Raw genomic sequence first — 17336 nt, 5'->3', positions numbered from 1 at the left:
TTAATTTCTTTTTGTTTTTCATTGATTTCTAAATTAAGTTGCCCAATGAAGTTCTCCTTAGGATATTTTACAAATTATTGAAGCCAATAAATAAGGCTATGGTAGGTAACATTGTTGATGGTTATTTAATTCACCACACCTTTACAAAGGCTAGTGTAATCTTGATAAGATGCCAAGGATAATAGAATGAGGCCATTCTCTAGTACATAATGAAGAGGATCCTACTTTTATATTAGGATCACTAGCCACTAAGATCGGTATAAGGTCAGCTTCCACATTAATAATTATTCCTACTCCTACTACCACTAGTAATTCTACATCTTGTCCACCCGCCATATCTTCTATGTATTCTTTCATTTAAGAGTATTTTGTAGTGATAATAAAAAGAGTTGAATAAGCTTAAAAAACAAATCGTGTGATTTGAATCATAGCTAAAGTTGTTGATTCATTACTCTATCACTGATGCACTTACTCCATTGGGTGAGTCCATTTGGACTTTTTTGATAAATTCATAATATGGATTAATGTGTTAGTTAAAGGTAAAGGGCTTCATCAACTGCTTTTTGTCCATTATTATAGCTTAGTTAGCACAAATCCATGTAGACATTATGGACTTACAGTCTTAATCTGTGTCGCTATTTGATTAGACATTAGTAGTTATACATCAATATCCACAATATGAGATGATGCTCTTCAGTATAAAAGAAAAGGAGTTTTCTCCTTGGGAAATAGAGAAGAGGCCCCATGTGGAGAATAAGAATGTGATGATAGTGACCCATAGATCTAAGGAGGATGACCAGAATCCGAAGAGAGCATTATTTCTTTTGCATATGGAAATTGATAGGCCTAGTAACAAGGGTGTATCATCGAGTGTACCAACTAGTACTGAGAATATGGTAAGACCCCGCAAAATTCTCCCATATTTTGAGCCTTAGAGCATGTCAAGTGAAGCGTAAATCCGTCCATAAAAGATTAAGAACTGACTTGTGAAGTGAGAAATATTTTAAACCATGTCGAATTTTCCTAATATAGACTTTTTGTCACATAGATAATTGAATAAAATTTCCATCGATACCAATTTCGTCAAAATCCAACATCGGATGAGGAAGTTATGACCGTTTTACTAAGAGCTGCCGGAACCGCCTAGGTGTGACGGACAGGATGACAGACCGTCGAGCTTGTGATGGACCATCACCCAAACTATCACAATCAAGATAGAGACTCTCTCTTTTTTCCCAAGTGCGACGGCCAAGCTGATGGACCGTCAAGCTAGCGACAGACCATCGTTAAGACCATCACAACTGAGGCAATGTGGCCTTTTTCTTACCAACGTATGATGGACGATCTGACGGGCCATCAGACTTGCAACGGACCGTCACTCCAACCATCGCAAATCCCGTTCAGTATTTTTAAGTCATTTTTTAAAAGAGTTTTTTGATCTTTTCCACCCTTTTAACACTTATATATATATATCTTGAATGAAGCTGAGCGCTTTATTCTTCATCTTCAACATCAATGCTAGGATTTCCTACAAGATCAAAATCCTTCTTTCTTCAAGAAAAAAAATCGAGAAATCAAGAATCTCTCAAAGAGCCTTCAAGAAAGAGTTTCCTAAGGTATGCAGATGTTGCTTCTTAGGTACCTTCAACCCAAGAAATTCAAGAATCCTTTTTCTAAATTCAAAGATCTTATGTTTATAAGTTTTCATGATTCATATGAATTGAAATTGAAGTTCACATTAATATTGAGTTTTAATTCGTGATTTGTTTACAACATTTAAAGTTTTGGCCCTAGTTTGTGATTTCATGATAAAGCCTGTTCAAGTTGCTTGTTAAGTGATATGTTTATATCAATTGAATGTAGAAATTATTGAATAAGCAAAACATGCTTCCCATATGTTTAATAAAATGCTTATGTGAAGGAATTAGAGCCATTATAGCATGTTGATGAGAAATCCCCAATTGTGTGCAAGCTCATGCATGCCAAGTGTTTGTTGAAAAGCCTTAATGAATGAATTGTGACATGATAGCATGAAATTCCCCAATTATGTGTTCGTTAATCCATGCTAAGTGTTTGATGCAAGACCTTATTGAATGGAGTATGAGCCAATAGCGTGCCTCCCTATATTATCACATGTTTATGGTTTTCTAAATTCTTGAAGAGATGCTTTAGTGATTTTTATGGTGAATGGATGCTCATGGTTATGATTATTCAAGAATGGTTATATTTTACTTTTATGTCATCGAGTCCTGGGGGTATTATACTCGAAAAATTAGCTGCAGTCTAGAGCCAGTGTCAATTTTCACGATAGTCTCAGTCAAGCCACGATTCTCATAACTCAGTGAGTTATAGAACTCTCAAATCTCAGATATTACAGAGCTTAACTAATCTCAGTAATCTAAGAACTCTCAGTATCATTAGTATTCTAGCATCAGTTCAGTGCTCAACTCAAGACTAGTAATATTCAAGTGTTCAGTTCAGACCTCAGTAGAATTCAAGTAATCTATTCAGAGTTCAGTATCATTCAGTTAGATAACAAGATTCAGTAGTATTCCATGTGATAACGAAACCAAGTAAATTATCTTAACTCTATCAGATCATTTGAGAAATATGATCAGTAATAGATTCAGCTCAATTTATGTTCAATTAAGAATCAGTTCAGAGTCCTTCAGTTGGGAGTAGGATCTATCATTGAGCGAGTGCAGGGATAACGGACCTCCTATTAGAGAGGAAAAGTTGTTAGCAGCAATCTCTAAACACCAAAATTGCATAGCAACCGCAGGACCAGGAGTCACCCGTTAGATTAAGGCATGACTATCATACTATTTTAGACTTGACTTCCTGTTCATAGTCACCTATCAGAGAGTCTTGACCTGAGTAGAGTTCTTTACCCGTGGAATGGTATTGAAACCCTTACAACTGGGGTTATAGATTGGACCCCACCAGTTTAGATTTAGGACATATCGGTTAAGTGAGAACTCCTATAGTTATAGGTTCAATATTAGTCTTCAGAGTAGAACTCAGAAATCATTACTGTTAGATACAGTCACCTATCTCAGTTTGAAACTCAGATAGTTCCATAGATTCATGGACCGCCTGCTATATAGGCCTGGTCTCTCATAAAGTTAATCAGTATCAGTACTAATAGATCTTGAGATCACCAGTTAGATAGTCCTGATCTTAGTCTCAGATTCAGTTGAGTATTCTAATTATCAGATCCCGAGATCACCCATTAGATAGGCTTGATCTCAGTCTCAGATTTAGTTGAGTATTCTCATTATCAGATCCCGAGATTATCCGTTAAATAATCCTGATCTTAGTCTTAGGTTCAGTTGATTAGTCTCTTTGTCAGATTCAGAGATCTTCTGCTAGATAGGTCTGATCTCAAACATAATTATTTCTTATCATTGATAGTAGATTCAGGGATCATTCCTTAGAGAGTTTTGATCTCAGATTTAGTCAGTCAATTTTAGTAAGCTTAGAACTTAGTTATTAATATGAGTAGATTCAGTTAATCAGCTTCAGTATCATCAATTTCCGAGATCACTGGCTAGATAGGACTGATCTCAACTTCAGTACTCAGTTATCAATATCAGAAGTTTTAGTTGTTCAGTATCTTAGTATTTTTAGTGATTTCATATATCAGTAAAGCAGTACTCGAGTTTCAGTATTCAGCGTCATGATGATTTCAGTTATGTTTGTGCATTCATACATATATCCTCATTCAGTACTCTCATAATTATTCAGTTAAGTAATTGTTCATGCATAAGTCCTTGCATTTAGCCTTACCTCATCTTGCATACTCAGTAGATTCCCACATACTGATGTATTTGTGCTATTGTGTTTTACTTTACTCCTTAGGTTCGGAGGCACGAGATTTAGAGTACCCTCAGCAGCTCAGTCCCAGTCAGCAGCAATAGACATAGAAGTGAGTCCTCTTCATTCGAGGATGATCATGATTTTATTATCGCATCAGAATTAGTTTATTTTTAGTAGATTGAGTTAGTTGGGGACATGTCCCATCAACTCCACTGTTCAGACAGTCTAGAGGCTTTTCGAACAGATGTATTAACATTCAATTTTTAGTTGAGTATTTTAGACATTTTGAACATTATGGAAAGTTTTTCACATTTATTATATTATACTATGCAGAGCTCATGTATAGATATCAGTAGGAGATTAACTTGTGGTCCTTCGGGATCATAAGCACCGTGCAACAATTAGGGGGTAGTCTCGGGTTGTTACGTATATATTGGCGACTATGAGACTATGGGAGAGTTGTAGGAGCTGATTATGCCATTGACTACCATTACCATAAACACTAATATGGTTGCACTTGTTGTCGAGACTACTATGGCACCAGACTCAAAAACCCCAAGTGCCATAGGAAAGTTCTTGCATCCCTTATTTAGTTTCTTCTCAGCCTTTAGGATAACACATACTATTTTTGAAGGGGTAACATATTGTCTATGTGTCAACTCAAGTATTTTTTTTCTTGCTTATTTTCTTGAGGGTTTATATATTTTTCTTGAACCAACATGTCTAGTTAAGTATTTGTTTTATGAATGGGTAGTTGAAAGATAGGAAGACTTAGGTGGTGACATTATACAAACTGACACATGAATCCTTGATTATGTATTCATACTATTACGATCATTTTCTAAAAGTGAAAAACTTCATAACTTTGTGGTAGAAAATCAATTTGATTTATTTTGTAAAAAATAATTTAGAGTCTCCACTTAATTTATAGAAAATTAAGAAAAATATTTAAACAAAGATAATTTTAAAAGTTGACCTTTTACTAAAAATCAGAGTTTGGGTTCAAGTTAAACTTGGAAGAAGGTGTTAGGCACTTATTTGGCTAAACTTTGAAAATTTCTTAAGTTACTTGTAAAAACCTTATTTAAAAAAAATAGAATTTATTAAAAACTTGCCCATTCATTTTGTTTTAAAAAAACTAAAATAAATTAAATGTCTAAGTGCCAATATAATTCTAACTTTAAACAATTTTAACTTACTCAAGACTCTAGTTAAATTGTGAATCTAACTTCTTTAACATTGACATAGAGCTAACTATTAACTAAGAAAGAATAAGAAAATTCTCAAGTTAGTCCTTAAGCTTAAGTTGCCTAAAAATTCATTTGGTAATTATCCATGAAAATAATGTTATGTTATAATATAATTAGATGAATAAACTAAGGATTCATCTAGGTAAATTAAGTTAAAATAGAATGAATATACAATCAATAATCAAATATCAACAAAGAACTAATGGAAGAAAAGTATCAGATTTGGGAATTTCTCTGGCCCATCCCAAATCTATCCAAATTTGGGCATGAAATTCATGGAATTTGTGTCCATCTTTCTTTTTTGTATACTTGTTGTACACGAACATTAAACTCCATGTAATTCCTGTGATTCTTGCACATATATGAATATATATCAGTCATGATATAATCAATTGGTCCTCCACGTATATGCTAGTTTCCGTTCTTTATTTTCCATTATATATCCCTATATGATACATTATATATGTTTAATATCACAGCAAATCAATCCTGATTAAACTTAATCATAGGCCTGGACTAGAGATTTGAGCCTCTTTGGCCCACTAGGAATGGCAGGGGATGGAAAGTCCAATTAAATTCGTATGGATGTCACATGCACCAAATAAATAACATGGATTAGAAAATAATCAAGCGGTTGTTGAGTGTTAAACATAACATTCAATTGAAACTTAAGTAACCCATATTTTCTATCTTCAAATGAAAGAACAATTTAGCTTCTACTAGTCCAGCATTCAATGAATATTTAACACACCACTCCAAAAAAACACAAATATAAATTACACAATAAAAGTAACACAGGTTTTGGAGAACTTTGTGAAGACAATAAAATTTTAAGTGTAGCGGTTCAAGCTAGGTGTCACAATCTGAAGCTAAAATATCGAAAGAAAGCAAGTTTAAGTAGACATATATGTTTTAAAAGAACCCGAATGACTTCAGCACACTACCATACACTAGTGTTGGTTATTGAATGAATTGAAACAAATTAAAATCACAAACTTAAGATGACTTTTTGGTTTAGACTAATGGTTTGAACCAAATCCCACAATTTTAGTGAATTAGATTTGCTATCAAATATTCAATGAAAGATGGATGAAACACGTGGAGCAACTAATCCTATCATATACCCATTTTGTTTGGCAAAATATACTTTAAGTAAACCCTCAAACTGAATTCAAACAAGAAGTAGCCCTATCTGAACCACTTAGAAAAGACAAAAAGAAATCTCAACCGAGCCACATGTAAATATGTTTATGCTTTACAACTCAAAAAAGTAACCTGATGATCTAAAAATGTTTTGGAGAAAATAGAGCAATGCTGAATTAATGTTTAGCTTCATCCAAATCTCAACTAAACCTAGAATAAACTCATGTCTACCGAACTAATAAAATTCTCTGTGTATGACAAAAGAAAGAAATTATACTAATTTAACAAAAAATCCCTCAACATAACCTCAAGAAATAACCATAATTAATCACATAAATGTATAATTCATTTAGACCATGCCAAACTAGGAATAGTTTAACAATGGGAAATGTTAACGCCTCGAGACTATCCCTTGAATGTCATATGATGTCGAGAACTATAAGTGGTCCCATGCTAACCCATGGTATTGGCAAATTTTATAAGAGACTATATAAAAATGCATGAAACTGGAAATACTTGGCGGCTAAACTTGTTCAATACAATACTATTTAAAAACATTTACATAACTAGATTATACAAAAGAAAACTGAAACTTAATACATTAACTATGACTGATTGTCTATGAATCCTTTACTGATACTAACTAAAGGTAGAAGAAAAAGGAAATAATAAAACTTGAACTGACTTGAGTCCTTTAATAAGGAGAACTAATCAGTTGAAGGTGAGAACTGCCTGATCATGATATTGTGAGCTATAATTGATACCTAGTTATGAAATAATATAGGCATAAATACATATATGTGTTTAGTACTTCTAGAATATGTTGAATATATGATGGTGAATGCAATAGGTAAAAATTGATACAACTAATAAGCTTAAAACATGCATGCTAAGTTTATATACACTCACCATGTTCATGAATAAAACTGAAGGATGAAATATCATAAATCATAAGTAGTAAAGAATAATCTAGTAAATCAGTGAGCCATTACACGTAATTTCAGAAATCAATATTTCTATGAGAAAATTCTTATAACCAACAAAAACCATGTGAGAAAATATTAAGTCCAACATGTGACCCACATTAAGGAGGGTGTTCAATACCTTACCAGGGTAAACAACCTTGCTTGGAGTGAATTCACTATTGAGAAAGAGGATACTCTCAACTGATGATAACTTTATTAGAAGGGAGACACTCTCAACTACCAAGGAACCCTTTAACCTACGGTGGAATATAATTTGGGAATTTGGGTAAGATAAACCTGAATTCCCTCGGTGCTTAATACTACTAACAAAACATACAAGTGCTCATAATATATAAAATTCACCAAAAAGTAAGCATATAGGTATATAAATCTGTAAACTAATCATGCTTTTGTTGCTAAATCATGTTCATAAATAAATATGTGAATTTCATATCATGTTTGAGATCATAAGATCAAAAATAAAATCTTAATTAAGTTGTAGTAGTCTGTAATCTGAAATATTAAGTCAGATTTGATTGTAACCTAAATGAATCATGCAAAAATTAATTACATTTATCAATTTAAGGTATTTCGTGTCAAAAGAACTTAAATTCACTTCATGAGATCTACTATATCAGTATGACATGAGCAAGCAATGAATTTTCATGCTAAATGTACTTTAATGCATAAAGGTACTTCATAACTTCAATATCATATAAAATGGGTATGAACCATAATCATCATATCCATAAAATTCTTATGAAAACTGAGGTTTTTTTTGCATAAGGATAAAAAGAGATCCTAGTTTACACCCCACGTACATAACTTATATATTTCTTGTAAGAATATTTGAATTGGAGTAGTAAATGTATGGAACTTTTTAGAGAAAACCCTTCTTTTTATGTTCTTGAGAGTTTGGGAGGAGTGAGAATGTGGATTTATGTTATGGGCTGAGGGAAAATGCATTCGTATTAATTATAATATCATTTAGGATGTAAATAATCCATTTTGTCAAAAAAATAAAGGAAAAATTTGATGTTAGAAATGGCATGACCACATGTATGGAGCTCCCTTATTGCAGAGCAGAAGTAGCGTGCCAAGCTTTTAAAGTGGAACATAACCTCCGATCACACCCCTATCATAAACATTTATCGGTTCGCTCATAAAAATGCTCATATAGTTTCAATCTGGTAGTGGATTAAGGTGAAACTAGATTCATCAAAAAGCAATATATGTCACGACCCAAACTAGGTTCTGGCCGAGATGTGTATCTCAAGTCCACCAAAGATCAGAGAGAACTCCCTATACCTATCCAAACAAAACATAACACCTAGTAGCGACTAAAATTTGAACATATAGCAAGATAGAGAATAATAACTCCAGACAATTAATAGTGTCAATAATCACAACCCAATCCACACTAATATCCACAAAGCCTCAACAAATCTGAAAAATAATCTAGGTCGGTCCATGCCACCGACTGTAACAATAACAACGACAATGATAATGTAAACTCTTCAATTCTAGTTTATGAAAGGAAACTGATGAAATCACCAAGTCTTTCAGATGTTATAAGCTCACTACTTCACCACCAACGATCGACGAACCAAGACCATCCACCAAGAATTATGAAGGAAAACTAGAAGTATCTCCGGTGCCTGAATTGCGTGGGGATCAGCGTCCAGAGATGGTTAGTGGGTTGAGCACTTGCATGAAACTTAGGGATAGGGAAAATATAATGCCAAGATCCATATTTAAAAATCATTCAAAGCAAATGCACATAATTATATATATATACACACACCATATCATGTCGGGATAGGGAACAAGGTTTAACATGATATAATGCATTATCCTAGACTATGTAGCACAACCGTCATAATAGAAAACCATGAGCAATATGGGTTCAACTCTACCTACAGAAAGGGTCCCAGCGTATGTCAAACATATGAACCAGAGTTATCAAGGAAGACCAAGGAATGGCCAGACCTTACGTCAGTCCAAGGTACAAATATATCAATACTGTGAATAATGCACACAGGTTATTAAGACCAAATATCTTATCGGTAAACACGAGTTTCCACTATAAGTCATACAAGGCTTAAACCTTCACGGCTTAGCTACATAATCCCCATTAAGCCCAATTTTAAAAAAGTTTCACCTAACCTATTTACTAACTAATGAACCAACCATTAAGGCACACCATGGGTATTTTCATACACTTACACTTGCAAGCTTATCTCTATGCCATAGTAATCACATTAACTTAAGGGAATGCCTCGACCCCCTTTAGTTTATTAATTCAAATTATGGGAATGCCTCGACTCCCTTTGTTCATTAAATAAAATCATAGACAATAAGGGTTTTGAAATCCATGTTCATTGTAAAATTATTTATGCAAAGCAATAACATACGTGGGTAAGTCAAACCAAGTGATAGTTTCAAAATTCAAAGATATTTACACAAGTGGGTTGAAAGAACATACGAATCCAATTCAAATCTTAACTATTAATTTGGGGGAAACCATGGCTCCTTAGTTTATTCACTATTTCCACGCACCCCATAAGTTCTAACCCATTAATAAAGCATAAAAATGAATAATAAATCATGGGAAAATAGTTTAAGAATCAACCATTTCAAGACCCTCAACCATATCAAACCCAACCTTCAAAACCATCCAATTAAACAATTTAAGTACATGTTTTTAATAAAGTAATAGCTGGGGAAGAGTATGCTAGAAATACAAAAAATTATAGAGAATGCAATCCTTGAGCCCTTAGATGGACAACATCTTGGAAACCCTTAGAATCTTGACCTTGGAGAATATAGAGAGTTGTGAGAGTGTTTTTACTATGTTATGGCTGAGAAATAACCCCTTTGAGTTTTTTTTATAGATGTGGGGTCTGAATAAGGGAAAAAGGGAATTTACCAGAATGCCCTCAATAGGAAGACTAAAAATTAACCGCCCAATCACTACGGTTGACGTTATGACTCATAGGTTTACCTTACGACTTGTATGGTCCCACTTGTAATCTGGACATTGTCTATGATCACCAACATTTACTTGGCTACGAGTTGTACGATACTACTCGTACTAAGACATTATGACTATCATGGTCTAGTAATTATTAAAGCAAAAGCAATTGGGTATCATACAGGTAAGGCTATAGAAGACACCATACAACTCGTTTTGAGTCTTTATAACTTGTACCCCCTAGTTGTAGTCATAGCAGAAACTCCATGCAAACCTACTGTCCAGGAAAATATTGGGTCCTTAAGACCGGTCAAGACTCCCTATGACTCGTATCAAAAGTTGTAGTCTGGGTAGTGATGATAATATCTCAGAAATTTTTATGGAGAAAATATAGAGTGTTACATTCTCCCACATAAGGATCGTTCAACCTTGAATGATGAGACATGGCATCCCTTAGATCGATTAAACACGGAATACAACCACCCTTACCTTTAACAAAGACAAAAAACAAAGATTTTAAGAATAACACATACCTTAAGTATAATTACGTGAGGCAGGAAATATGAACGAATATTGGGACTTCATGTCCTATTCGGCTTCCCAAGTAGCTTTTTCACGCTTTTTGTTCCTCCACAAAACTTTTATCGAAGCCACATCCTTCGATTACAACTAGTGGACTTACCGATCCAATATTTCCATTGAGGCTTTCTCATAAGACAAGGAACTTAAAACACCAACACTTTCTAATGGAACCACCAAGAAAATGTCAACCACACACTTTTTTAACTTTGAAACATAAAAGCTTGGTGGATAAATCCCAAACTCAAAGGGAAATCAAACTCATAAGCCATATTACCCACTTACCTCAAAATATAATATGGACCAACATAACAGGGACTGAGCTTCCCCTTCTTTAAAAACCACATCACTCAATTCATGGGAGAAACCTTTAACAACACTAAATCATCTACATCAAACTCCGCATCCCTTTGCCTTACATCTCTGCATAAGACTTTTTGCGACTTTGGGAGAAATTAAGCCTATCTCAAATCACCATCACCTTTTCCATATCTTGGTGAACCAGGTCGGGACCGTACAACCTATTATCATCACCTCAAATAAGCCAATAGGAGACCTATACCTCCTACCTTACAAAGAACCGAATGTAGCCATCCCAATACAAGAGTGATGTCAATTTTTATATGCAAACTCATTAAGAGGAAAAGGATCAACCTAAATACCACCAAAATCAATTTAATAAGATCTTAACATATTCTCTAAAGTTTGTATTGTCCTTTTTGTCTGTCCATCCATCTGAAGATGGAAAATGATGCTAAGGTTCACCTTAGTTCCAAAGCTCTCTGCAAAGAAAGTACAAGTCAGTTCAAAAATGAGTACCTCAATAAGATATAAGGGATACTAGATCACCATGTATCTTCAAAATCTCCTGAATTAAGAGCTTAGAATAATCCTCTACTATATAAATAGTCTTTGCTGGTAGGAAATGAGCAGACTTGGTCATATCCACAATGACCAAAATCAAATCAAAATAATGGCGAGACTGTGGAAGATCAATAATCAAATCTATATTAATTACTTCCCGTTTCAACAGGGTTAACTCAATATCTTGAGACAAACCACATGGCCTCAAGTGCTCAACCTTCACTTGTGGAAACACCATGCACTTCGTAACAAAATTTTCCACATCCTTCTTCATGTTATTCAACCAATAGATTTCATTCAAATCATAGTACAATATCATCGAACCAGGATGAACAATGTATCTCGACTAATGAGCCTCAACTAAGACCCTCTTAGGAAGACCATCAACATCAGGAACACATAATCTACCTTTGTGCCTCACGATGCCATCACCACCAATATCAAAAGCTATCAACTTCTGGTGACCACATCATCCGTAATCTGCATTAAAATAGGGTCCAAGATCAGTCTCTCCTTCACCTCAACACCAAGAAATGGCTTCGTCACATCTTGCATAATTACATCATAATTCCTAGAGTTAAAAAGGTGAACTCTATGATTAACTACATAGCAAACAACCATCACCAAAGCTCACTTCTTCTTATCATTATAAGACAAACTCCTAATGGATAACCTGCTAAGAGCATTGACAACCTAATTATGTTTACCTGGATGATATTGTAGACACATCTTGTAGTCCTTAATCAACTCAATCTATTTCCCCTACCTGAGATTTATCTCCTTCTAGGTGAATATATTTTTTATAGTCTGAGAAGATATGAACATGAACCCTCTACAAATAGTGACACAAAATCATCAAAGTAAAGAACACAACCAATAATCCAAATCATGTGTTGGATAATTCTTCTTATACAACTTTAACTACCTAAAAGTGCAAGCAACCACCCTGCCATGTTGCATCAACATACAACTAGTCCCATCTGCAAAGCGTCACAATAATTAATGAAACCATTAGTATTATCGGGTAGACTCAACATTAGAGATGTAATTAACTTATCCTATACATTTTTAAAGCTACTCCACAAGCATCAGACCATATAAACTTTACCTTATCTAGACTCATCTTGGTCAATGGGGCTGTAATAGAAGATAAGTTTTCCACAAACCTTCTATAATAATTGGCTCATGGATCTATGCTATTTTTGAACAACCGCAAGTTTTTGGTGATCCACCATGATCCTTTTACTAGAAATAACATGGCCTAGATAGGTCACGATATCCAACCAAAACTCACACTGTGATAATTTTCCATACAACCATTGACTTTTAAGGGTCTGCAGCACTATACGAACATGATTGACATGATCTAACTCACTCTTAGAATACACCAAAATATCATCAATAAACATAATTATGAACAAATCCAAGAATTGAAGAAAGGCCTGATTCATAAAATCCATGAATGTTGCTGGTGCATTAGTTAAACCAAAGGACATTACAAAAAACTCAAAATGACCATAATAGGTTCGAAAAGTAGTCATAGGGTTATCAACATCCCTAATATTCAATCGATGATACCTAGATTGAAGATCAATCATAGAAAAGTACTTAGCACCCTAAAGCTTGTCAAAGAGATCATCATTCCTAGGAAGCAGATACTTATTCTTCACGGTCACCCTATTCAATTGATGGTAATCTATACCCATCCTAAGGCACCCAATCTTTTTATGCACAAAAAAAACTGGAGCATAACAGTAAGAAACACTAGGGTGAATAAAAACCTTATAAAGAAAATCTTTCAACTACTCTTTATGTTCTTTCAACTCATCCAGAGCCATTCGGTAGGGAGGGATAGAGATTGGATGAGTATCCAAAAGACTATCAATCCCAAAATCAATTTTACCATCTGGAGGAACACCAGGAAGATCATTGGGAAACACTTAAGGAAACTCACAGACCACAAGGAAAATTGTAAAAAAGGACCCTCTGTTAGAATTTTTAACATGCACTAAATGGCATAGACATCCTTGGAAATCAAGTTTCGGCTCTAAGATAAGATATAAAGTATCCATTCGGAACTGGGGAACTATATTCCCACTCAATCACTTGCACATTCAGGAATTGTAAAGTAACCCTTTGCGTCTTACAATTAAAAGATGCATGGCACGAGTACAACTAATCTTTCACAAAAATCACATCAAAGTCTAATATGTCTAATTTAATCATGTCCACTAACGTCTCCCTACCATAAGTAGGTACCACATAACCCCTATAGACTCTTCTAGCCATAATAGAGTCACCCACCAGGGTAGACAAAGAAAAAGGATCAGACATACAGGATCAAAACCAAAATGAATAGCCTTATAATGGGTCACATAAAAAAGAGTAGATCAAGAAGAAAATATACCCTACATGATAAAAGTTTTAGCGCACCATCAACAACATCAGAAGATGCATCAAAATCCTGATGGGTCGCAAGAGCATATAGAGAGTTTTGAAAAGTTTTTGAGACAGAAGTATCACCATTTTACGTGGGAGATGAAAATCCAGCAATCGAAATATTATTAGCCTTACTAGAAAAATCGGATGAAGGATTGTTCCTCTAAATATGTCTAGGTTGAAACCTCTGAAACACGTATTACTCCCGTCATTACACCACCCATGTTGCAACTATCCATAGAATCTACAAGAAGGGTGGGATGGAGTTGACTGGGCCTCAGTGACCTAAGATTGGGTACCTTGTGCCTTAAACCCATTGTTGCTCTAAAAGCGGCAATCATTAGATGGTTTAGGAAAAGAAGCACTAGCTGTAAAATAAGAACAAGAATTCTTCCACTTTCTCTTAGACCATTGCCTACCTACTTTGTTGTCCACCACCCTACTTAGAAAATTAAGATCTTTTGCTTTGCCTCTCCCTCATTTTGGATTGCTTCTTATTTGCCTACTCAACCTGTAGCACATACACCATAAGTTGAGAGATATCCATGTCACTATTTGTCAAGGTGTCCTTACATTCCAATACAAAGTATCAATACAAGCCCGAAGTAAACTTCCTCTTCTTAGCCTTCGTATTAGATTCTAGCTCAGGAGCATAAAGGGAAAGTTGATGAAACTTCAAGGCATGCTCCCTCACAGTAATCTTGCCTTGCTTAAAATTCATGCACTCCTTAGTCTTCGCCTACCTCCCCCTCTAAGGAAAAAAATGATCAAGAAAAGTACTAAAGATATCCTCCCATAAATCAAATTCCACATCATCTACCATATACTGATCCCACTACTTATACTACTAATACACCACATCCTTCACCTAGTATACACCAAATTTTATACCCTTGGAGTCAGAAGTATGCATGACACAAAAAATTTTCTCTATCTCATCTATGAACCCTAGAGAATCTTCTTCAACCTTAGAGCAAGTCAAGGTCAATGGATTAAACCTCATAAATTGGCCAATCCTTGTGGCCTCCGAATAACTTACGACAACACCAATAGGACCCAACTAACGTGACTGAGATGTCACCAACTGGGTTAACAAATGAATGGAATAACAAAACTTAACATTAGGAATATCTCCAGGAGATGAACGAGCAGGAGTGTTACCAGCAGGATTAGGATCAGTAGGGAATAGTAAAAATCCACAAGGGTAATCATAAGAAGCGACCCTAGATTGGGTTTGAACTCTATGAGTAGGACAAGCACAGACAACATTGTCCCTCAAGTTGGATAGAAGAGTTTCTACGAGCATCAAATTTTCTGGAAGGGATGATTTAAAAAGAGAATAAAAGGATTAAGAGGATATTTGAACACCTTAGACTCTACCACCCCAAAGTTGATCATAAGAAAGGGGAACATTCCTAAATATCTTATAGCCTCTCCCTTATAAGTGTGGAATGCTACACACTCATAAAAGAGGCCCTACTTAACAAGGCTTTATGGAAACCCAATGACACTAAACCTAGGCTCTGATACTAACTTAGTCGTGACCTGAATTAGGGTCTGTCCATGATGGCTATCTTAAGTCCACCGAGGATCGGAGACCACCCCTTATACCTAGCAAAACAAAACATAACACCTAACAGCCATTAAAATCTAAACATATAATAAGATATAGAATAATAACTCAAAACAACTAATAGTGTCAATCATCACTACCCAATCCCCAATAATATCCATAAAGCCTCTATAAATCCAATAATCTAGGTTAGGATATTCCCCCGACTCTAATAATGACTATGAAAATGATAATATGAACTCTTCAATTCTAGTTTATGAAAGAAAACTGATGAAATGAACAAGTTTTTTAGAGTATGGATGCTCACCACTTTACCACCAAAGACTAACTAACCAAGTTGATCCTCCTAACATATAGCAGGAAAATTTGATGTATCTTTGGTGCCTACATCGCGTGGGGATAAAACATCTAGAGATAGTTAGTCGATTGAGAACTAGCATGAAATGTAGGGTTAGGGGAAAATATAATGCCAAGATCTATATTTGAAACATTCAAAGAAAATACACATAATGTTATATATACCATATAATGTCGGGATAGGGAATAAGGTTTAACATAAAGTAAAACATTATCAACCATCATAATAGGCACCCACGCTCTATATACATTCAGCTTTACCTACTGAAAGGGCCCCAGTGTGTGTTAGCCACATGAACTAGAGGCATCAAGGAAGACCAGGGAATGCCCCGACCCCATGTCAGTCCAAGATATAAATATATCAATAGTGTGAACCATGCACACAGGTTTCATAACCAAACCTCATGTTGACAAACATGATTTTCCAGTATAAGTCATCCAAGACCCACACCTTCAAGGCTTAGCTATATAACCCCCATTAATCCCAATTTTTAAAAAGTTTCCCATAACCCATTTATTAACCATTGAACCAACCGATAAGGCATACCATGGGTATCCTCATACCTTCATACTTGCAAGTTTATCACTATTCCATCACAATCACATTAACTTGGGGGAATGCCTCAACCTCTTTAGTTTATAAATTCAAATTTTTGAAATTCCTCGATCCCCATTGTTCATTAAATCAAATCATAGCCAACAAGGCTTTAAAAATCCATGTTCATTGCCTAATCATTTATGTAATGCAATAAAATAGGTGGGTAATTCAAAAAAAAGTGACAATTTCACAATTTAAAGATATTTAAACAAGTGGGTTTAGGGAATACAATTATTCAAAATAAATTCCGATCTCAAAACATCGATTTGGGGAAACCATTACCTCTTAGTTTATTCACCATTTCCATACACCCCACAAGTTCAATGTCATATATAAAGCACAAACAATGAATAATAAATCATGGGAAAATAATTTAAGAATCAACCATGTCAAATCCCTCAACGACATCAAAACCCACATTCAAAACCATCCAATTAAATAATTTAAATACATGCATTCATAAAGTGATAATTGGGGAACATAACATGCCTGAAATACCAAGATTTATAGAAAGAATTCAACCCTTGAGCCCTTAGAAGGAAACCTTCTATGAAACTGATAATGCTCAACTCACTCCCATAATTAAGGTGTGAGATGGTCATTGTCAAGTAAACTAATATAAATTAGGGTCAAATATCGAGGAGTGAATGCTATAGATTTAAGACCGATAGGTATTCCAATTACTATAAAGTTATCCCGAATGATAAAGAAAGAGACATGCAAAATTAAATGGGGGAAATTTTTTTGAGAACTTTTTTCACTATAATCTTTAGCA

This window comes from Capsicum annuum, chromosome 5 (genome assembly GCF_002878395.1).
Source record: "Capsicum annuum cultivar UCD-10X-F1 chromosome 5, UCD10Xv1.1, whole genome shotgun sequence".
In the NCBI taxonomy this organism is placed as follows: domain Eukaryota; kingdom Viridiplantae; phylum Streptophyta; class Magnoliopsida; order Solanales; family Solanaceae; genus Capsicum; species Capsicum annuum.
This window is presented reverse-complemented; position numbering follows the sequence as displayed.